We start from the raw sequence: 23,987 nt of genomic DNA on the forward strand, positions 1-23,987 counted from the left end.
GAGGAGATGCATCCAGCCTACAGGTGCCTTGAAGTCCATTCCTGCTCTCCCTGGCATGGCTGCTCAGTGAAGCCTCACATCAGCCAGATGAATATTCATTGCAACAGGATCTGGAAAGGTGAGGGGAGACAAGCCTCTCACCTCTGTGTGGTTATGTCATCTGCAGGAGATGCAGAACAACGTTTGTGCCAGATATGCAACCTCCTTGCCAAGGAGCCTTTCCATGAGCTCACAGGCAGATGGGAAGCCCTTGCTCATAGCACTTCCAGGAACCATTCCCCTCCGGGCTGGGGGAAGCATCCAGCTCTGCAGATTGGACCCCTGAACTGCCTGGGGGGATGCAGTGCTGAACCCTCTTCTTCAGCAAAAAGCACCAGCAGGGCTTGAGCAGGATGCAATCCAAAAACTTTTGTTAAATGCAATGGTGAGATTTCCCCTGAGCTGCTTATAGTTTTATAGAAACTCTGATAATAAGAGAGACTGAATAGGATACAGGAGACCTTCTTTCAGCCCACAGTCATCCTGACTGATCCTGGTGCAGCCCCAGAACTGCCCCACTGGTTATATCCAAACCCATGACCAGGATGGCAGCAGAGACACTGCAGCATGTGGGATGCTCCCTGGGTAGCACTGGGCAGTTTCCAGCCAGATCCTGCTATGGTGTTGGTTTTGGTTGTATTTTCTGGCACAAAGGGAAAAAAAAAAACTGAACTACAAACTAGGTTTTCCATTGTTTCATTATATTTTTTCCTTCTGGGCTAGGCTCTGGGCTTTTCTCAGAAAAAAACCTTAAACTGTCCTATTAAATCAAGTCACCATAAGGCAATGCATAGCACAGCCTCAGAGAGTAGTTTGTTGCTCTGCTACCATCAGGTCTTGTTCATCAATCTGGCTCAGTCTCACCTGAGTTCATGCTTCTCTGAGCTAAACCCCAGTCCTGCAAATAATCTCTGTCTTCTTCCTCCTCAGTATAGCCTTAGCATGGAATTACTTGAAGCTCCTGTAATGCGCTCCTTGTGTTTGCAGTAAAACTGCTTGCTAATGGGCAAGGTTCATGCTCTTCCCATTTATGTTAGTCAGACACCTGGAGCATACACCTTTATTTTTGTAAGAAAAAAAGCTGCATATTTTAAAGTGTAAACAGAACCTGGTGTTTTTTTAAATAAATGTGACAATTGCAATAATGTTTTGCAGATTACAGGAGAAGGAACTTAAGGGAAACCTTTCCAGAACCTCAGCACTGCTTATTTTGCTGATGCTTAAATAAACTCTCCTTTGTTACTGCTGTTCTTTCTGTGGTGCTGTTAGTTTGATCCTATTTGAAAACCTTAAATGCCTAGAAAATCCTCCTGCTAGACAGGGATGTTCCTTTCTACCTTCTAGGCTGCCCAGAAACCTCTCAATTCCCTCGGTATCTTTGCACTTGGGTAGAGATCCAGCTTTTGCAATGTTTTACCTGGAAGTCAGCAACTTGCTGGATTCATATTAGAGCCCAAATGAACAGTGGCATGACTGAGACTTTATGCTGGAGTCTGTCCCAGTTAGACTCAGCCAGTGTGGTGACAGTGTGCTGATGAATAAGAAACCTCATCAGCCCAAGTCTTCTGGCTCTCCTCATTACTGCAATGACAGAAAAAAGTTCTCCAGCTGGGAGGCATCAAACCACTTTTAGCTAAGCTTTAATGTGATACCAAATGAAAGCTATGTCACCTCCTTAAAGCCATACATAAAGCAGAAGAACAACTGGACTGAAGTTATAAACCCAGTGTTTTCTGCAGAGAAAGCAATCCCCTTCCCAGCCAGTCACCAGACCTAATCCCACCCCTGCTTGCAATGCTTAGTGCAAACCTTGACCACCTAAAGCTCATCCCTTTTACGGTGTCCCACCCCTGCAGCTGCTTTCACTCTGCTGCAGTCCTGCTAGCAATGAGGCAGACTTTCTCCTTGCTGATAAACCAGAAGACTACTAGAGAAGCGAGGGGATAATAACGTCTCCTAGTGAGGCATTGCCTTCCTTTTGGTGCCTTTCTAAACTCCGCGTTCATTTCTGCCTCTACTGTCTTATGATCTTATACTTGCCAAACTCCTTCAGGTGCTCTCAGGAGTGGAAGATTTGCCTGGGCGGAGGTATCAGTATGTAATATAGGATGGATATTTGCCTGTGGAGAAAGGCTGAACTTTTTGGTACGTCATGATTGTCCTGCTGTGCATCACATCCACTTGCAGATGAACTGGACTGGAATTCAGAACCAAAGACCTGGCTCCAGCCATGCTCCTTGCCTGGCCCTGGTAAGAAAAAGTCCAATTTCACAGGTACAAATTCACCAGGAATGCAACCCTATTGCCATAGGTTTGGATATTGTAGTGTCACCTGGTTGACCCCATGGTCCTTGCCAGGTAGAGCTCTCCTGCGGAGGGCACTGGTGTGCTTTCCCACTAATCAGCTCAAACCTGCAAGCACACAGAGAAACTGGATCTCTGGTGCTCATCACCTCCTGGAGGGATGTAGAAGTTGTGTGCAAAACACCAGTGACTTGAAAGGCAGGAGGCAGGTGAGAAACGTGGCATAAAAGGCAGTCTTTTTGCCTTACAGTTGTCTTCCAATTATGTTTCTCCTTGTACGTGGTGTCAGAGTCCCTTTCAACCTTCACACCATATTGGCATGGACTACATGCCTCTATTAGTTATGTACCTTAATTCCCACTTTGAGACCTGCTTACACTGTCTTGCAGCTTGCTCCATCTTACTCATCATTTCCAAATTAGCTGAACTTGATTGAGCCAGATCAGGCTGCAGCCCTCATGCACCTAAGCAAAGAAAAATCAGTCACTGCACTCCCTCCTCTGCAAAACCGTGCTTTAAAGAGCACTGCCTGTGAATCTGAACAGAGCAGAGGCCACATCTCTCCTGATGCTGATATCAGAGTTTAATAGGGTAAAAAAGTTGACAAAGCTGAAAGGCTGTGAGTGGTTCAGATGCATTCATTGTGTTGAGGCTTCCCTGCCTTGCCCTGTGTCTAGACAACACCTTAACAAAAGCAGCAGTGACTGGCAAGGGGGAGCACAGGTTGATGTTCTGTTGTCAGAGGAAAACCAAACTAATGGCAGTAGTGTGGGTTTACATGGGTGTAAACAGAATTATGCACTGGACCCACGAGCATGAAGGCGTTTGCTGCATGTTGAATATAAATGAGTGAAAGAAGTTGTACATAGACAAACTCAAAACTGTGGAGCTAAAAGGGCAAACTGAGCTGAGCTGCATTCTCTTTGCCCCTGGATGCCTAGAAAGCTTGTTTGAAGATCTGCAGAAAAAAGCCTTTTCCCCCCCTCTCTTTTCCTAGGGAGTTGGAGTACACTGCACACTGTTTCCTCTTCTGTGCAGTGCTCCTGGATTTGTTTCTTTTCTGGTTTCTTGTTTTGTGTTTCATGCTTCTCTATTGCTGCAGTCATTCCTTTTTGTATCTTCTAGCAATTGTCAGGGAGTTAAAAACATCCCCCCAGACATTCTGCAAACTAACTTTGCTTGGCGACACAGACGCCTACCCCAACGGAAACTCAAGCTTGTTTGCTTTCTTTAAACCTACTCCCTTGCACACGAGCTAAAGCTTCACAGATGCCTGGAGTCTATTTACCTCCTGGCTTGTTTATCCTGAAATGGCCAATGGAAACTGCTCACATTTTTGTCTTGATAAGAATCCAATCATGGAAATTGATTGAACTTCTTCTCTGAGCTTTTTCTCTTGCATTTACACTTTTCAACCAGCTTGAATTGTTTAATCTGCAGTTAATTTAGAGACATACGGCTACGGCTCTGATATATCAGGAGATCAAGATAAATGGCTGGAGTGGTTTTTATGAGCAAAAATCTCTCTAGATTCCAGTACATAAATCATTTGTTGTGAAATCCCTCATTGTCTTTAGGCAATGTCATAGTGAAAAATTCAATCTATTCATGAAGAGAAAGTCAAGGGATTAGGAACAGTTTGAAGGGAAAGACTCTACATTAAAAAATAACAAAAAAAGGAAAGAGATTTATCTCTTAATGCTCCCCTAACACAGCTTCCCTGCCCTTGTGTTGCAGCGTGGACTCTTGAATTCAATTTCGCACTCTTTGTCCGCAAAGTCGAGTGAATAGGAAGCAATGAAGATGTCCCCAGGGGAAGAGGAGTGTCTTTGTATTAATTTCAGCAACATTTTCTCTCTACTTATTCCCTGATGCAACGGAAGAAAGCTGGAAAGCAGCCTACTGATGATTTCTTACTAACGGCCAGACCGTGATCCTTGTGCTTGCAGCGAGAAATTATTTACTACAGGCTGGGCTCTTTCTGCAGAGCTCAGGCAAAGACTGGGTAAAATGCAGGCCCCAGAAGACACTCTGAAAGCTCAGTCTACAAGAGCTTTCCCATTTTCTTTACCTTTTCCTCTGCTACAGAAAGTGTCTCCTTTCACTTGAGTTACAACCTCCCATGTTTCCACTGTGACAGTTTTGTCTAGGTGGTGGACCATTGTCAGTACATGGAGGGGCTGCTTATTAAGGATAGAGATGGAGCCACCCAGGACTTCCAGATCAGAATGACTTCTGGAAGTTTGCATCTAAATCCAATTTTTCAATCTTAATACTGAATCACAATTGTAGAAGACGTGTATCTAAAGGTTGGGAATACCCAGATTGAAACAGGAGAGGGTGTCTGGACTTGGAGCTAGTTAGGGAAACAATGGCCATAAATTCCTAAGACCAACATCTTTCCCTGTCCCAGAGAAATGTTGCATGAGCAAAGGATTGATGATTTACCTCTTATAGTGCTCCCAACAAACTCTTTTCCAAGAGACGGCAGAGATGGCATGGGCTCACTGCCTCCTAGAGCAAAAAGGTGAGGGGGATGTCCATTTAGGATCAAGGCCATCTTTATGAAGAGTTTTGTGTATATTTAGGTGGCCTGAATTCCACCTGAGCCATCATGAATTTCTTATTGGCTGTTCTAGGCCTTCGCATATCCCTACTCTACAGGGAAATATTAGGCTTAGGGACTTAGAGATTTAGGTAGAATTTAGGCCATCTAAACATGTCCCTTTGAGCCTTTGTGCTAATTCTAGGGGCTCTATTTTCTTTCTCTGCCCTTTACTCCGATGGATTAATGGAGATATTCCCCATCTCCCCTTGCCTTTCCCCCTCCCTTCCCACTCCTCTATCCTCGGCTTTGTATCACAGTCTGGAATTGTCTGCAGACATGGCAAAAGAGTATTATTTATCAGCTCAAACCCATGGTCTCATGAAAAAGAATGTTTATTCGTTCTGTGTAATTCAGGCCCTGGAGTCCTTCAAACATTAAAGTTTTAATACTTCTCACCTGGAACAGCTGAGCTAGCTGGGAGAGATGAAGCTTTGATGGGAATACTTGCTACACATTTCTAGCCAAGCAAAGCAGTAATGTGCCTATACGGACCTGATGAAAAAAGGACTCTTGTAATTGCTGGGAAAATTTTGCCCATGAAAAGGCATTCAAGATGTGTCCAAAAAGGCACCTATGCTCTGTATCTTTGCCATGCATGACCATCACCAAGACGACTTGCCTTACGATGGACGTAGCTGTACTTTGTGAAGCAGAAGCAAAGCCACTGCACTGCTTGGCTACTGCGCGCAATGTCAAATGCAACAGAGAGCCTGAAGCTAGCTAATTTCAGTCTAACCTAAGGCAGCGGTCCATGTGACTGCTCTGTGCTCCAGCTGCTCCCCAAGTTTAATCCATTTAATTTGGCAAAATGATGCTAATGAGATTTCATTGACAGGAAGGCCTACATACAGGGCTGGGGGTCTTGATAGTGGATGCTGAGGCAGGTGCCTAAGCTCCTTGGGAAATGCAAGTGTAACAAAGAGTCTTAAAATGTTCTGCAACTTGCCACCTTCCAGAGGAGGCTTCTGCAAATGTGTTTATTATGCAGGTATGTGGTTATTAAACCAGGATTTTTATGGCTACTTCAGCAGATAAAAAGTGCAACAAGCTTCCAACTCTAATAAGTAATAAATACATTCCGTGGCACTGTTTTGACCTGCCGCTATGAACTGGGTTTATCCCACTTATGGAGACCTGGAAAACTAACAGTTGACAAAACCTGATTCATAGTTTAAATAAATGAACTACTCTTCATGTCTGAGCCTATTCTCTGAACCCGACTCAGATGTAAGGGATCAGTGACTATTGACATTGGGTTATACAAGGTGGCTCACAGTATGCAAATGCCATCTGAGAGCAATAGATGTAGCTGTCCTGAAATGATTTTGAGAATCACACCAGAACACGTCAAACTAACCAGGAATCAAATTATCAAGACTGAGAAATATGGGGTGAAGGAAACTTAGATAAATTAATCCTTTTTATCCATTTAATGGAGGCAACTTCAAGCATACTATGGGTACTCATGGTGGATATTTATCCGGTGCTTAAAAACCTTCTTGACCAACTTAGATACTTGCTTGATTACTTTACTGTCTTCGAAATTGTAACACTTTCCCCTCATCTGAACTTAATTTGATTTGTTATTATCCTTCCCCAGTATGTAAAACTGAACAACGTCTTTCTAATGACGTCTTCTATATTGAAAGACTGTTATCATGTTCCTAATTTAGTCTTCTCATTCTTGGCCTGAACAAACCCAATTCTTTCAGTCTTTCTTAAATCACATTTTCAAAACATCTAATCATTCTTGTTGTTCTCTTCTGGACTCATTCCAGTTTGTCTACATCTTTCTTGTGGGTTGGTGCCCAGAAGTGTGCACAATATTCCAGCTGAGATCTGACCAGCAGCAAATAGAGCGGAATAATTACCTCCTGTGCCTTTCATCTGACACTCTTGCGAATACTATTCCAAAATGAGATCTGGCTCCTTCTTTTTTCCACAAGTACATCATATTGTTGACTTGCACTGAGTTTGAGACGCATGCAAAATCCCAGATGGCTTCCAACAGCACTGCCACACACCTAGTTCTTCCCTACGATGTGGGAGATAACCTGCAGCCCTTGGACAGGAATCCCAATTCCTACCAACTCAATGAAAGCTAGCTTTGCAGCCAGGACATGGTTACACAGACCATGAAGTGTGAACTACTGCTTTTACTTGTCTCCATTTACAATGTGCTTCCTAAAACTGTTGTCCCTTCCTATTAGCTTGAACAGTGCTGACAGCTCATTTCTCCTCATAGGATCCTCTGGTCCATCTCTCCTCTTACCAACCTTTGCCATGCTCCTTCTAGGAAAGATGGTAGAGCAGAGAGAGAAGGTACATGAATTTCAGTACTAATCGAGTATTTCCTTGCCAGGTTATCTTTGATCCTGAGAGTGACACGCACTATCTTTCCCAAGGCCATATTCTGAAACATTTTTAACAAGGAAGAAGCAAGTTCTGAATAGAGTGACATTAGACCTTGTCTGACAAAAACATCAATACCAGTGCATAATTAATGCAAGGATCCACAGTAACGTGGACTGAATAGGGACAGAGTACTTTCAAAAATCAATTTGCTACCTGCATTACAAACACTCTCGATTAAACCTGACAAGGCAAAACTCAAACACAGGGTGGGGAAAAAGAAAGGGAAATTAAAAAGCCCATAAGCCAGATTGCTGGAACGTGATGCTGGGCCAAAGTCCTTGATCCCCTCTTCTTCCTTCTGATCTGATTGCAGGAACAAATTCATTCACACAGGCAAGGTCCATGAACACTGCTCATGGGTCTTCTCTCCATTCATCCTCCCGTTTGACAGATTCACCATGAACAGCAGTGAGTACACCCCTGGATGCTTATGTGCAGGATCCCAGCTATGCCCAGTGTGTTGAAGGCGCCTGTGGGTATTCAGCATGTGGTCTATGTCTCCAGCCCACTTACGTTGCTGGATGACAACAAGCTGTAGCCAAATCTATTTTATGTGGAGTATCGTATCAGCGGTGCTGTTTCCTTCACTGCAGCACCCATGGGATGAGCCAGCTTGTGGTTGGGGGGCACTGTGCTGTTGAAAGTTGACCCATTCATTATCTTTTTTCCATCAAACACTGCTTTAAGATATATGATCCTGATTTGATTGAGTCTGAGCAACTATGTCCTCTCCTCTTTCTCTTACACCTTTGCATTAAGCAGTGTTTAGGGATGTGGTGTCTCACTGTTCTAGCCCTTCCTGTAGAAATCAGTGGCTGCAACTCGTCCAGCTGGAAAATCAGGGTCCTTCTGGCCCAGCACCTCTGCTAACAGACTCCATCCACATACCAAGACACTCTTTTGTCATTGTTTGCTCTTTGCAGGAAGGGTTTTGGCAGGTTCATCCCAAATTTGCAGCTGCAAGTCAAATAGCAGCAATGTTTGCCTTGTCCTAACCCTTTCTGATGAGATTCATTATTGCAAAGCTGATGGCACAACTGTTCCTTTTAACCCTCTCCATGTTACAGGCAATGTGCAGAGCAGGCTTGCTGACACCTTTTGCACTCTGGAGGGGGCAGCTCTCAATTGCAAAAGCCACCAACCTGTGATGGAGTGTAAATTAGGTGACACTGCATTCTGCTCTTGCAATCAGCCTGGTACCTGTAACTCAGCTTGCCGGGGTCAGAGCACTGCACTCAGTCCCGTGCCCGATGTGCAGATGAGACTGGTGGTGTTGCCTGCATTTCCTCTTGTGCATACTCATCTCAGCCCACACCAACACATCATGGAGAACTTGAGAGCATGCTCAGGGCACTGAAATGGTTAAGTAGCTTATTTGTCTCTGCTTGCTTCCCAAGTTCTCCCTGGGAGTTCAGTCACTGCCATATGTTATATTACAGAGCATGAGAAATCAGACTGAGGTGGCAATTTTAACACCCTTTATTCATACATCCTATTTTTACACTGATAGATGTAAGATATGCAAAGTGTAATTCCCAGGTGAAGCAGACTCAGCACATGCTTCCTGCTGCCTCAGCCAGGGATGGAGGAGGACCAGCTAGGAGAGCTGGCACATGCAATCGGGATAAGCAGCCCCGCAGGCAGAGCAAGCCCTGCCTGCTGCCTGGGAGTCCCTGCTAGGTGCTGCGTGTCTCATTTTCACTGCTGTGTGAGCACAATCTTGTCTGCTGCAGGTGGGCAACAGCTTGAGGTTTTCTGGTGGTTTCAGTTTGGAAGTGACATCTCCTGGCAGCGATGGGTGAAAGCCACCAGCATGATGATAATGGCAGAGGAAAAGGCACTGACTGGTCCAACTGCCCCTGGGCAGTTTCAGTTGTGGAGGTCTCAGAGGTGTTAGGAGAGCAATTGGGGCATAAAGTGGTGGCTTTTCCCTACCTTTGCCTGTTACTGAGACTGTTTCTCTGTTTTCTTTCCCCAGGAAGTGTGCAAGTTGATGAAGGTTTTGCACTTATGGTCATTTCCTGTGTCTTAAAGAGGCAGTTAAGTAAAACCCCAAAGTTCTTCTTTGTTATGGATACAAAGAAAGGACTTAGACATGAGGCTATTGGCATCCTTTCTACCACAGAAGTAGAGCTGCTGCAAAGGGAAGAGCTCAGCCGTTTACCTGTGTGGCAGGACAGACACTTGAGTCAAGAACTGATGGATTCCTGGGTGAAAGGAGAGTCCCGAGAATGGACAGCAGAGTCCTCCTCCCCTCCTGGGAAATGTGTGACCTGCCTTTTCCTGCCAGAGGGCTCCCTGAAACCACAGTGCAATCCCCAGCTCTGCGATGTGACTCTTGCAGGAACTAGTTAAAAGGCTGAAAAGAAACATTTCTAAGTTTAATTTGAAACACCGTGTGACTGCGAAGCACATTTACATGAATGTCTGAAGCGAGGAGTTTTGGAAAGACACTGGGGGTGGAAGCAGAGGAGACCGTAATTATAGCAAAGCCCTGACACAGATGCTGAAGCAGATGCATGTGGGCCAGGAAGGAAGCTGAGCAAAAGGGGGACTGTGGGGAACTTCCTGACACAAGGTAAAAGCACGTGTCTCCTGGAAAGTGAGAGTGGGGATGACAGGGGCAGAGGATCTTCTCTGAGACCTGCGAGCAACCAGAGCTGAGAATGAGTGTCTTCCTCACTACAAGTGTGAGAGGTGTTCGCTAACAGCACAGGGTGAGCTGAGCTTGTCGGACTGGTGGGAGATGCCAGAGGTGACTCTGTGAGGCTGAAGGGAGCCTGGTTCCAAGAGATTTATCTCTTGGACTCACTTCTGAACCTTTTTCTGTGATGGGCACATTTGCAGCATCCCTGATCTGTGAGCATGCTCTGCTGGCTAATCAAGGGCTGAGGTTCATTAACAGCACTCCTTTACCTAATGACTTATTTTCATGAAACACACCAAAACCCATACCCTTGACACCTCTGACAAAAAGACATTCTGAGATAGGAGACGCAACCCTCCTTTTATTTGGAAATCCGTCTAGAAATAAGAGGTATGTGCCAGATGTAGCACGGTAAAGCCTGGGCAGGAGGCACTCCGTGCACAAGGAGGACAGCATAGGAGTTTAGATTAGACTGGAATTACTATGAAGGCTTAGCTGTGACATGACATTCAGCCAGGCTTGGGCTGCTGGGCACAGAGGAAACGGAAAGAGAAAAACCAACCTGCTTGCCAGGCTGGGGTATGGCAGCTGAGATTGGTGCCACTGAATATATTCATGCCCTTGTGCATGCTCACATATGTACAGATAACAAGGTGTGTGTGAATAAATAGGTACATCTGCAATACCGATATATATGTGCATGTGTAAGTTTGTATTTGTAGACACACAAGTTAATGTGTGTTTTGTGTGTTCATGAGATAGAGAAACCTTCAACCTCAAATTCAAACCACAGAACAGCAAAATCTTTTCCTGAACACTTCATTCAATCTGTTCCAAAAGGTCTACTTTTACATCAGCATATAAAAATCTCCAAATTCAAGCTACAGTTTGCATGTTGCACTGAGGTCTGAGACCAAAAGAATACTTCTTGCATTTAAAGGCTTAAAGTGTCAAAGCCTGAAATTATGTAGTCTTGTAATTCAACCATATAAACCACCAGGAAGAGAAGAACAATACAACATCCCTGAAAGATGGTGGCATTCAGAAAAGTTTGGTGCTCCATCCCATTAACAGAAGAGATGGATAATTAGGCTGGACAAAACAGCATAAAGTGTACACCAGGGAGTCATCATGAGAGATAGGGAGCTGGGCTGTGTGATCTAAGAGGTCATTTCTAGCTGTAACAGCGAAGAACCTGATGTTTTTGAGAGCCTGTTTTTGTAGCATTGCTCAGTAGTGGGTCAGGGGAAGGAAGGCCCATGATATATCTCCTACTAACATCTGACACTTTCCTCTGGATGCCTTTCCTTTTTTTCCTTCTCCTGCTTGCAAATGATCTCAACAAGACATCAATGGGTCTTTAAGGGAATGTTGCAAGGCAAAAATAAAAGAGACACCAGCTCTGTGCCAACGGGAAGGAGTGGAAGCAAGCCAGGAGACTGTGTCTGGGGTGCTAATTAGAAGAGATTTCCTGCCATGGTGATACTGTTATTTATAGACTTGAGTGTGATAGGGTGTGAATAAGTGTGATAGGGTGCAAGTGTGGTAGGGTGTGAATAAGGCACCCCAAACTGGGTGCCTTCAGTTAGGGAAAATAGTGTATTTTAAATCTGGCCATTAAAACTCCATCCCTTAGGAGGAGCAGGCACATACATAGAGATAAAGTCTTATTTACACAGACAAGTGCTTATGTGAATGTAGGAACTCACATGCAGATAGACTTTCAGAAACTTGAGAAAACATGGCTATTTTCAGTCTTGTGCTTAGCCCTTTTCCTCCTAGGAAACACCCGTCCTCTTTTAACACAAGAGATAACCCACTTTAATATCCTTTTTTAACCTGCAGCTGCTGAGCTTACCAACCAGAGCATCCTGCCCTGTGCAAAGGCTTCCGAGAACTCTGGGAGGCTCAAATGGAGAGACCACGTCTGCACATCTCATGCAGGCTGCTTGGCGGGGCTTGGATGGAGCAGATGGCAGTGCATGCCTTCACGGGGGTCGTAAATCCATGCTGAACAGGGCTTGCCACTTGGAATGACACACTGTTCCCAAAGCTGGGGATATATTTGCAGTGGTTTACGCATTCCTCATGTCACTGGCACAGTTCAACCCGTGCGGGCTGGTGCTGTTATGAAGTACCCCGTTGGCTCCAAGTTAAATTGGGGTTCTGATCTAAAAAGAGATTATGCAGAAGCAGCCTGCACTTGCTCATCAGATCCGCTCCTTCTGGGTGTTCAGAATTGTAGCAGCTTTTGCTGCTAATTAATACAAGCGTATAGTGCTTTTGATTCCCTATAACACTGTGGAGCTGCCATTGTGATGGGAGCATGAGCTGGCATCCCATCTGCCCCATTTTCCCAAAATTCTGTTTGGAGGGATATATCTGGCTTAGTGTTGCTTACCTGAGGATGTCAGAGCAGGAAGCATGCAGCAGGGAGGTAGATTTTGCTCTGCTGGGCTTTTATGACTGATGATCATACACAGTGCAGAAAAAAATACTTCGTTGCTTCTCAGAACCCAAAGATTGAAGCCCATTTTGGTAGGAGGTCTTTCCATCCTGCCCCAGTTTGAAGAAACCAGTTTAGGAAACAGTTGCAGTTGTGCTGGCAGGTTTGGAAGGGGTCTACTATGCTGAGAGTGGTGGGGATGGGTGTGATTGGTGGTAGCCTCATTGCACGACAGCAAGTCAGAGCATCACCCTCAGGGAGGTGGGAGGGGTGGGAATATGTTTGGACTTTATCTGAAACGACATTGCCTACTTCTACTGACAAATGATTCCTCATTAATATAAGAGAGCAGAGAATGAGTGTCCATTTAGGTAAAAAATGATGCTGGAAGGAGTCTTGATGTCTTGTCACTCTAATAGTAATGCTAAGAATTTAATTTCTTGCTTGTAAGTCTGATGCCAAAAAACAAAATAAGGCAGCTGCTGAAATTCTGCATCTTAACTTAACTGTAGCATGCTGGACTTGTGGGGAACACAGACACACAGACATCTGACGGATAGGAACCATTGTGCATGCCCATGACAGGTCTCCTGCACATGGGGCCAGTGCAGCCTATTGCTTTGGTTCAGATTCAATTCTTTGCTGCACAGCACGTGAACCTTCCTCTCTATCCAGGTTTAAAGTGGTGGTATCAGGATGTGGCGATGTTTGTGGATGCCTTGAACAAAGCTGGTGCATTATGTACTGCAAAGCCATTCACAGATTCACAATGGAGCGTGTAAAACATGATTCCTTGGACTTCTCTCTTGCTAACAGAAAGAGTTGCTCTGACTCAGGCTGCACACTGCAGCATGTGGTGCTAAGTGAGCTGCCAAGCGCTTAGCACAGAGCTTGGGATCCAGGAGGCATCCCAGGTTGCAAGGTGCTTTCTCACACTTCATACCATAAGGTCCGCCAGTGGGAAAGAAGCAATGCTTGGCCTTCCCTGGCCTCTCAGAGAACCAAAAAGGTATCCCCGTAATCTCATTCCCTTACACAGAAAGAGCAAAGCTGCTTTTTTGCTCATTCATAATCAAAGTTTGGGCACTTATGTGAGTTGTTGGATGCAATTTCTTGTCTTCCTCTGTGAAAGGAAGAGACAGACTGGGAGATTAAATTTCTTGGTTCCTGAAGGTTTTTTCCCTTCCTGTTCTCTCTCTGCTTCTCTTTTTCCCTTGACATCTCCTCCCCTCCTCATTTTCCCTCTGAGTCAAGCTACACTTCCTCATCAAAGAAGGTCTAATGGGATCACATATTTGACCAGCTGCCAGGGAATTTTCCAGTAACCTCCAAAACCCTAAACATTCCATTTTGGAGGATTACAGGAAAAATGTTTCATCTTTCTGATAGAGAAGCACCAAAAATTGAGAGTTGCCAGCTCATCTTCTGCTGTTCCGATGGAAGGAGCTTGGGCAGACTATTTTTAGGTTACAAAGCTGTACTTTGCTAAGATAAAAGCTGGGGCTCTTTCAAAGCAAAAGCCTTAGAGTGTGAAATCCATCAAGTCTGTTATCCTGGGGAGCACTGTGACATTGTTGGGCTGAGGCTGTGGCAAGCTGATGTCTGGGTGAATATAAGCCTTTGTCCTATGGAGGCTGGAGTCTCTCTCCCTGGTACCCACTACTAATAGCAGCCTCTGATACTCATATTTAGGAAAGACCTGCCTCAAATAGAGACCCATCTTCTCTCCCATTGGTCTGTGGTGACTTTGTGGTCAGTGAAGAGGATGTAGGTCTTTTTCCTGGGGCCATTGCACACTAGCAGCTGAAAGCCCAGGTGGTTTGGGAGCTTGTGCTTGCTGCCAGGCTGGAAAGAGATGCGCACACACGTGCAGGGATCTCCTGTCAAAAAGAAGCTTTCGATTCATTTTGGATATGTACATGATGTGGGAAAGGACCTTCTTAATCCCTCCAAGTGCTGCTCTGTGAGGAACGTGTTAACACTCCATAGGGAATGGCAGGTATGGGTTTGGGGAAACATAGTGCTATATAAGGGCTGTATGAATACATGCAGGTAAGAGCTAACCTGAGAGCATTCCGATTTGTTTACACTGCTGTGTTTTTATTCCCCAGGAAGATAGCCATTTTGACAAGGTTTTCAATTCACTGATACTAAAAATATAACTGTCCCTAACATTTGAAATTGTCTGAAGCGTCCCAGTTAGGTACTTTGTGAGCAAAATGATATTCTCATTTCTTCCAGTTTGAAGCTCTAGTGAGCAGCTGTGGGAAGAGCAAAACAAATACATGGTTCTGAAACAATCTGACCCATTCTCCTTCCCCGTTCACAGTCAGGCTAAAATTTCCATCCTCATTCACACTGAAAGATACCACTTTTCATCCCTATAATCTCAGAAATACTCACAGCACAAGACCAGCCTCTTTCCAGCTCGCTTTCCCCTTAAATTGCTGTGTGCCTTGATTAGCCCCCATTTAAAAATGAGATGCTTTATTTCTTACAGTCTTCAAGTGCTGATGCAGGATAGTTTTGCAGGCGCCTCCACCCAGTCTGCAGAGCTTGGCTAGAGATCTCTACTCTGAGCCCTGACACATCACACTGTGCTGCCGGGGATCACAGACCCAGCACTGAACAGACCTCTTAAGCCTTTATGTACAAGTAACATATGTGCCATTTGCATTCTCTCTCTGATCAGAAGGCTTTGTTCTTATGTGAAGATGTCAAAGCACTTTACAAATATGAATTAATGCATGCTAACAGCATCTTGGTGTTTTATAGATAGGGAGGCTGAAGTGGTGAGAAGCAAAGCGGTGATGTGAGATGGGACCAGTGAGGGACAAAGCTGGGGAAGGATCCCCAAGTTCCTAATTTCCCAAGTGCTGCTTCAGACACAGGGCCAAAAATGAGCAAATAGAATATGTGATGGGAGTTAAATGTAAACAGCTCAGGTAACTGTTTTTTCCCTCAAAAGGCAAAGAAAATAAAGAAGTTACAGTGATTTATTTATTTAACCCTCAGTCAGAAACAGAAAATAGAAAATATATTTTCCTATGGAAATGTAATTATTGTTTATTCTGTTGAACTGATTTCATTTCTCTATGAAGGTCACAGTCCTCTGCCCATGAGAAAAGAAAAAATCCTTTCAGAAATGGAGTTGAAAACCAGCAAATTACAGAACGCAGATGAAGTTCTCATCTGACTTAAGCTTCAAGGATGGGATTTTCAAAGATGACTAAGGGATTTAGCAGTTTGATTTCCCAATTTGAAGCCCAATTGTCCTTGAATGAGATCTCCCCAGACATACGTGGTCCAGAGGGAAATAGATCTACTGGAAATGAGAAATAAAGGTGCCAACTCCACAAATGGGCCTTTAGAAAAACAGGTCGTCCAAGTAATGCGGACTTTCAAGAAGTGATGATATGTTACACAGGCAGCAGCAACAGACAAAACCCACAAGTGGGTTATTTTAAAACATCTGTGTTCAAGAATGAGCTGAAAAGGGGGGGCTGTGATGCTCTTCAGTTTAGCTGACAACACCCAATAATTCTAATGTGATAAAAGATCTTGAAACATCTGTCAAAGCTATTACTAACCTTGCTTTGGGGGAAATTCTGCCATTATTGACTTGCTGGTTAGAGAGACGTGTCTGGGGCCAAGCTCTGAGGGAGGCAGCCCAGACATTTAGGGGACCTGTTCAAAGAAATCTTACTAAGATTGCTAGAACAAGTTAAGGGAATCTTTTCTCCACTAGTACTATGATAACAATCCTGTGGCCATGACTGAAATGTCTGACTCTTTGTTGACCTTTGAAGTTGTGTCTTTTCCTTCCTAAAAGATGTCTACATTGTCACTGAGATCATCTGGAGGGGGGTATATGGCCAAGAAGTATCCCATGCCACTGCTGATGCTGCGTGTATAGGGAAGAGGAAGATGCTGAACGTCTTGTTCCAGTGACTGTTGAGCAGTGCTACACCCACAGGCATGTCCTCACTTCCCTTCTTCACAGCTAAAGCCCATACATGGATCTGTGCCTGTGCCTCAGATATGGGTTTTGAGCTGCAAGCACGAAGCTTTGTAATTACACTGGGAATCTCATTCCGAAGGGGAGGAGAAAAAAGGGGTGGGCAGGGAAGGAACCGCCAAGTTTATTATCTAGGGGCTTGGGGGGTTTTTTTTGGCTATAGATGACAATCTACATGAAAGTCCCTTTCGTACATCCATTACTGGAGATTTTATAGCCTAATGAATGTGACTCATCTGCGTAATCGCATTGTTTTCCAGTGCTCCAGATGTTGTGTGGAGCACCTCTGGCTCGTGATGCCCCATTTAAACATTTCTTGTAAACACCAAAAGCTGTTTGTTTGTTTTAATGTTCCATCACATCCCATTACCCAGTGAAGGTGAAAGATTGAAATGCAACATTGTCTTGCCAACAGATTTTTTTCCCCCCTCCTTCCTCCCTCTGCTTCCCCTGATGTATCTATGTCTAGTGCCTAATTAGTATGCACTGGGATGCAGAGACTCCTCTGTTAAATATCTTGCTGTTTTCTGCTTGCCTTGATCTCCATAAGCAGGCGAATGCTACACAGAGTTGCGGGGCCTGCATACCCGCTGAACAATTTTAGTTCTTATTCCTTCACATGAGAGTTCAATGTATCATTGTACCAGGGATATGGTGTCATGGGACTTAGCTCCCTATCTTGCACAGTTATTCCCATCAGGGAAAAATAAACATCGGAGGTAAACACTGTCCAGTTGCATTGAATACTTGCTGCAACCACATTAGAGCTTGTCTAGACGCTATTTTCAGTCCTGCAGGCCAGTCAAACCAGCTCAATTTTGTGAGAGCTTCTTTTATCACGAAAGTAAATGTGGCTTAACACCTTTGGATGGATGTAGCAGGTTGAGTTTTAACCTACATAGATATAACAGCAAGCAAATATTAAGCGTAAGTTAACTGTAGGTAATAACAGGGTGGTTGCAGTGCTGCCAAAGTCACAGCTGGTTTAATTTTATATCTCTTATGGGTCTGGACCTGCTGCAAGTCTGGTCCTTGGAATAACTTGGAATCTCTGCAATATGGGAGACATTTCTAATTTTACAGGATTTGATGCAGGAATGTCTAGGTGAGAAGAGATTTGACTTGTGGTAATTATAGCAGTAGGCACCTACTGTAGTCAGCAAGTACCCAAAGACCACAGAGTCTCAGAAGTCAGCTGTGGGATGGTAAGTGAAGTTTGAAAATCCAGATGGAAAAATGTAATAATAAAAAGGGAATGTTGATGGAAAGCAGGAGTAGAAAGGATTGTCTTTAGTCACGAGACAATTGAACAGTCTGGGAAAGTCTGACAAGGGAAAAGGGAAGACCAAAATAAGAGCCGAGGAGGTACCAGGGGAGAGATGAGGTGGTTATTTCAGTGAAGCTTTCAGAAGTGAAGCTTTAAATATTTCAAAACGATTATCAACAATATTAAGGATGGGAGATTGATTTAGTCTTCTATTCTTTGGAGAAAAATGATGAAAACTAATAACAAGTCTAAAGTATGGCAAAGCTGCACTGCTTGCTTCAGTCTTAACAGATAAAGCTTAGAGGATTGTGGGAGATTAACGGCTGATGAGATGAGTCTTTGGAGTCTGTCAAACATGGAGTTGAGGAGCCATCTGAGCGCTCTCTTGCTTGAGTGCTGCAGAGCTTTCACCAAGGAGAATGTGAATTAGAAACCTAGGGGAATACTGTGCCTACAGAGGAAAACCAGACTGATCCTCATTAGAGACTGTAGTGATAGGACAAGGGGTAATGGTTTGAACTTAAACAGGGGAAGTTTAGGTTAGGTAAAAGGAAGAAGTTCTTTACTGTGAGGGTGGTGAGGCACTGGAATGGGTTGCCCAAGGAAGCTGTGAATGCTCCATCCCTGGCAGTGTTCAAGGCCAGGCTGATGGAGTCTTGGGTTACATGGTTTAGTGTGTGGTGTCCCTGCCCGTGGCAGGGGGTTGGACCTAGATGATCTTAAGGTCCTTTCCAACCCTAACTATTCTATGATTCTATGAATTGCCAAGTAGGGAAGGGCAGTAGTCATTGGGAGTCCAATGTGCTACACAGTTGTTAACAAAAAGGATTCTGAAGTAATCAGGTACATTAAATAGGACACCACGAAGGAGAGGACTGAACAGTTATTTGCTTCTGAGAAGGAAGCTGAGAGACTCTTCCCTAAAGGAACTGCAACAATCATCTTTCTGCCTCTGAAGGTGGCTCCTGTAGCCTAATATGTCAATGGCAGCTGTGATCTTCAGTCACTGTTTTGTTAATAACATATCAACAGAAATGCTGGTGATACAAGGTTTTGTTTTGTTTCTCTTACCCATCTATTAAAACAGTGGGTGACATATAAAAATGAAGATATATCTGCTTTGAGTTAAATGCTTCATGCAGAGGAGGAGAAGCAATTTGAACACTATTTGAGTTCTACCCTTTCAGATTGGGTTGGTTTTGGGTTTTTTTAAGAGGAAGAAAGGAAATTCTTCCAAAAGAAGTCTCCTAAAAACCATAATTTGTGGTTATTCAGTGTGGTTATTTTTTTATCAATGCCAAGTACTTTCTTCCAGTGTTGATATTTGAAGCATTACTGATCTGCATGAAATATTTTTAATGGAGCCATTTCAACCTCCAAAAATCTGAAACATTCTGTTCTGATAGAGTTGAACCTTATTGGGAACATTTCATTTCGGTTTTATTTCTTAGGACAAAAAAAAATCACTTCAATTGACATGTTCCTCAGCATAAGTTGATTTCAATAAAATGTCATTTTTTGTCAGGAAGAAAAGTAATCCAGCAGAACATTTCTCAACCTGCTCTAGTTATGAGTTATTGCACATATATTCAGTTCTAAAAGCTATATCTGTGCTTACTTTTTAATAATTTCTTTTAATTTCATCCAGCTTCCCCGAGCTACTTCAGATGTTTAATGAATGGAGCCAGATAATTTCCCACCCATTTCTCTTAACATTTTTAATCAAGCAAACCCTGTTTCTGTAACCTCTCCTTGATTTTATGCTATGTTTGTGGAGTTCAGAGGCTGTAGTTGCTGGAATCCCAAACACGTATTGGTATTATTAATAGAACTATATTACTAAGACTTAGCTGAAATCAGGCCATATTTTGCTATTACTTAAAGAGTTTAGAATCCAGTACATTCAAACAGCCAGAGGTAGGAAGTGTTGCCACCAGCTCTGTACATGTGGGAAACTGAGGTACAGAGTGACACAAAGCCATCCCACCTAATTTTAGCCATCTAAAAGGTATCTAGGCCAAGTTTGTCATTTGGATCCCTGTTAAAATGAAGCAGAGAAACACCTCCAGAGTGTGAATCATTGAATGTAGTCATGTATCATGGGGTGGGGTGAAGCTCTCTTTCGAGATCCCTCCTGCACTCCACTCGCTGTAGCAGGAGCCTATGCAACTTCCTTATTCTAAAACTTTTGTGTAGTTTTGGTTAGACAAAAATGGACCTCAGCTTTTGTGATAAGCCTAAGGCTCCTCTGCAGCGGACTCAGAAACTGAATGTATGTCTTCTGAAATCAAGGTTAATGCTTTAATCATAAGGTGGTACTTCCTTTCATAATCCTGACTCTATTTTATTTCAATAATTCAGCATATTTCCTTCAAAGAACAGGAGTGGGACATCTGCAGAATGCCGAAAAGCAATTATTTAGTTGGGCAGCCAAATCATACGAAATAGTTCTGCACTCCAGACTTCTGAAACCATGTGAACTTTTGCAAATGCTCCTGAGAGATGCCACAGGGAAGATTTCCTTTTCAGAGAAACGATCTGAGAGTAGAAAACATTTCACACAAGAGGAAGCAACATATGCCACCACAACCAAGGAATAAATAGGGCAAAATAACAGGGGAATAACAAGTTTTTCTCTTGGTGGCAGGACTGTTATTGCCTGAGCACAGGAAACCCAAGCCACAAGGCACACCACCAATAAATCTCTGGTTGTGACAAATTATCTGACTGGAAAACTCATTTTCATCATACCTGCTTCCTGTACAAGTTTAAGTGAGGACCCTTCAAGCATATGCTTGTAAGCGCATAGGAGTAGGCGATAATGAATATCTACATCACCCATCCTCTTTTGCTGGACAAATGCCACATCCTCTTGGTGGACCTTGTTTCAGACAACCCAGTATCTACTCCTATGCTCATGGAAGGTGCTTCACTGCCCTGTCTGAAATGCATTCACTGCTGGGAAGGAGGCTGGATGCTGCCTGACAGAAGCACATGGTCAAAGAGCTCTGGACAGGAATAAAAGGAAATGTGGAACATCCACAAGAGGACTATACCTCAGGATTCTCCTCACTGTGCATTGAGGAAGAATTGTGAGACTTGGTCATACCTGGGGGACCTCAGACAGCCTGTATTACTCTACCCTGCATGTTTAATCTGCGTATTCACAGTAATCCAAAGCACCATCTCAAGGATGTCTTTATCACAGTCACTCTGCAATGTGTGTGACTGTCCACGGTAGAAAAGAGTTTTTAGCTTTGAATGATAAGACAAGCCAAACCATATGAAGAAAGCATGGACGGGAAGAAGTGATTTCCTGCGTGTCATCTGGGAGATCACTGGCATGGCCATTTTGAAACCCAGTTGTGGCAGGCTCTGAGACTGGTGTGGCTTTTCAAGCTGGGCTGTGCTCACCAATATCAAAACTGAGTTCCAGCAAGAAGTTTAGAGCACATTGGTGATTTTACAGTCCTGTTCATCTTGATTGCCTCTTGCTACAATTTTCATTGCTTTCATCTGGTGCCTTGCTTACACGATATGTGAAAATATTAAATTAGTTCCCTTTAGTGGAAATTATATTCCATTAAACCATTGTCATAGCTACTAAGAGACCTTTCAGCCTCCTGGTAGACTTTGTTTTAGAAACATCTGACAAATCCTATGGCACTCTTACAGAAAGTTCAAAGCAAAGGCATCATAAGCTTGGGCAATTACAGATTAAGTGGTTTAATATTGCAGAGAACAGAACAGGGAAAAGGACAAAGTGTTGGATATCTGTGGCCTTCCCCAGGTTGTACTTTGCTAGGCTCTTTGTGTTTAAGCCATTGTCCTTTGCCTTTTACATCCATCTGCAATATTAAAACACTTAATATGGGCAGTAATTATTCGAGCTGATGATGCTCTTTCTTTGAACTCCTTGCTGGAGTGCCAAAAATTTGTTAGCTATTGCAATGATACGGAATGGTTTGAGGGACATTACTTTCGCCTCCTATAGAGCGCCCGCAAGACAGAACATAATTGGACTACAAACTTTGAACTTGCTGAGGTTTTTCATCTTACTTTTGGTGTGCACAAGCGGCTATTAGATGCTTGTCTGGATCATACTTTTCTCATGATAACAGAGACCAATAATAATATTAATTCTTAGCTGCCATAGGATATTTTTTACATATTGGTCCCAAAGATGTCACAACGGTTTGGGGGGTAGTATTAGTTTTTAGGGGTTGATCTAAAGTGGTAATTTTGCTGGGAAAATGGGCTTTCATGTCTGGACTAAAACAGCAACAAAGGTGCACTGAATTGAGTGAATAGTTCTGTTAAAAAAGGAAAGGAAAATAAATGGACAGAAATGGTCTGAAGTAAAGAGAAACCGTTCTTTGAGACACGCTCAACACATCACACCTCAGTGGTCTAAAATGGCTTTTTCTTCTACAGGTTTACCAACATGCTGAACGAAAGACAAGAAAAATGTCTGTTCAAGAAGTAAGTAAGTGTCCTACAAATAGAAAGTAAAATTCAATCTGAGTTGAAATGGAATTATTTCATAAACATATTTCTCACAGTGTGTGCTCTCCCCTTCCATTGTTTTCTTTCCTTTCATCAAATACCTTTAAAAGAAAGAAAAATACACAAAAAAAAACCCTTGCTTGGTTTGACGAGATTTTCTGGGCAATAGTTCTTGTCCATGTGTTTGTCCTCCCTGGAATAAATGGAGTCCATTCTCCACTCCCACCTAACCCAAGAGAATTGCTGCAATTGTAAAGACATTAAGTTCTTCTAAATTTCCTCACATTAGGCAATTGGGGAGAGTGAAATCTGGAAGTGTCCTTGGAGGAGAGCTGTTGAGTGAGTTTGGAGCTTATCTAACAATAGAGAACAAGACACTAGACCAGAGAAAGTGAAGCTTCATAAACTCTTCAGCCAGAAGAACAGTGACAGAGATAGAAAGCAGTATCAGTCCTGCCCCTGCACAGTCCCAATGTTTCTCTCATAGTTTTCTCCCCGCTTTTATATTATAAGATGCATTTTAGCCCCCATTGCTTAGTGCACCAAACCCCAAAAGGATTAAACATTGCTTAGGTAGTTTAACACTGTTCTCTGAGAGCCAGATGAAATAGTGGGCATTAGTTTGGTTTTGGGAGCAGAGTGTGGAGCTGACTTGATTAAAGGGCATATGTATCTTCTCATCGGGTGCTAACGCTTTTTCCACTGAAATCAGTGCATCTACACCTACATAAATGGGGAATTAAGAGAGAACTTGGAAGAGCAGAGATGAAACGGTATTACATTAAAGCAACATGTTTTACTTACTCTCTTAAGGGATAACACCTGATGTTTTGTGAAGGGATTAAAGTGAGAAATGATTCCCAATCTAATAAGAAGTCTTGAGACAAGAAGTTTGTGGTTGATTCCACACGTGTTAGTGGTTGAAGAAGCAAATTCATTGGGAAAAGTTTGTGTAATTTAAGAAACTCTCATGCAAACTGGGAGCTGTATGAGAAAACTTCACTTTTGATCTATGTAAATAAAACCAAAAAATCCATGAAGCCATTCTTGCTGTTAATTTATGCTAAGCATTATGTTGATAGACATAGTAAATCTTTACTCCAAAGATCAATGCATAGATTAAAAAAGTAGAAAAATAGACAGGAATGGAAGGAGTATTGCTAAGCAATAGGAATTGCTTTAAATCAAGTCCTGGGCCCGTCTATTTTGTCTAGTTATGATTTCTTGCTTAAAAGAAGTATCGAATTCATTCTCTTTCTTGTTATGAACTTCTCTGAGGTCTCTCTCCTGACAGATCTCTGGTCATCAGTGATTTTGCCTTCAGCCTCCTGTGCTCACTTAAAAATCAGGTGTTTCTCCTTTGTCCCTGATTGACTCCAGTAGAAAGAAGGGGGCTGGAGGAAGACAGAAACTTACCGTCTCCCATTTGGTCCCTGGGTGGAGGTTTTTTTTGTCTCTTGTTGCCTGGCCATTAGTATCAACCTCTGAAGATAGCTTGTGAAGGAGTTCTCAAGAAGCTGTGGCTCTGCACTCACAAAGGAGCTGAAATGTACTCAGGTGCCAGCCTCTTACCAAGCTTCCTGGCCCTACAGCAGGTAGGTGGCTTTCAGAGAGGTGTAAATTACTTCGCAAAGTGATTGTCAATGTCCATAGTGATTATATAACTATTGTGTTAAGAGCTCTGCTATCAGGAATATCTCATGTTGTAGTGGTACTTGGTTGTGCTGTACTGGACTG

At 43.3% G+C, this 23,987-nt stretch overlaps 1 long non-coding RNA gene across 1 annotated transcript; it reads left to right on the forward strand.

Moving 5' to 3' along the window:
- Nucleotides 1-2,104: 2,104 nt before the first annotated feature.
- Nucleotides 2,105-22,275, forward strand: LOC115617167. Its single transcript, XR_003994525.1, has 2 exons — nt 2,105-2,289; nt 22,179-22,275. It is a non-coding gene; the product is annotated as an uncharacterized LOC115617167 (long non-coding RNA).
- Nucleotides 22,276-23,987: the final 1,712 nt, after the last annotated feature.

Source organism: Strigops habroptila, chromosome 15 (assembly GCF_004027225.2).
Source record: "Strigops habroptila isolate Jane chromosome 15, bStrHab1.2.pri, whole genome shotgun sequence".
In the NCBI taxonomy this organism is placed as follows: Eukaryota; Metazoa; Chordata; class Aves; order Psittaciformes; family Psittacidae; genus Strigops; species Strigops habroptila.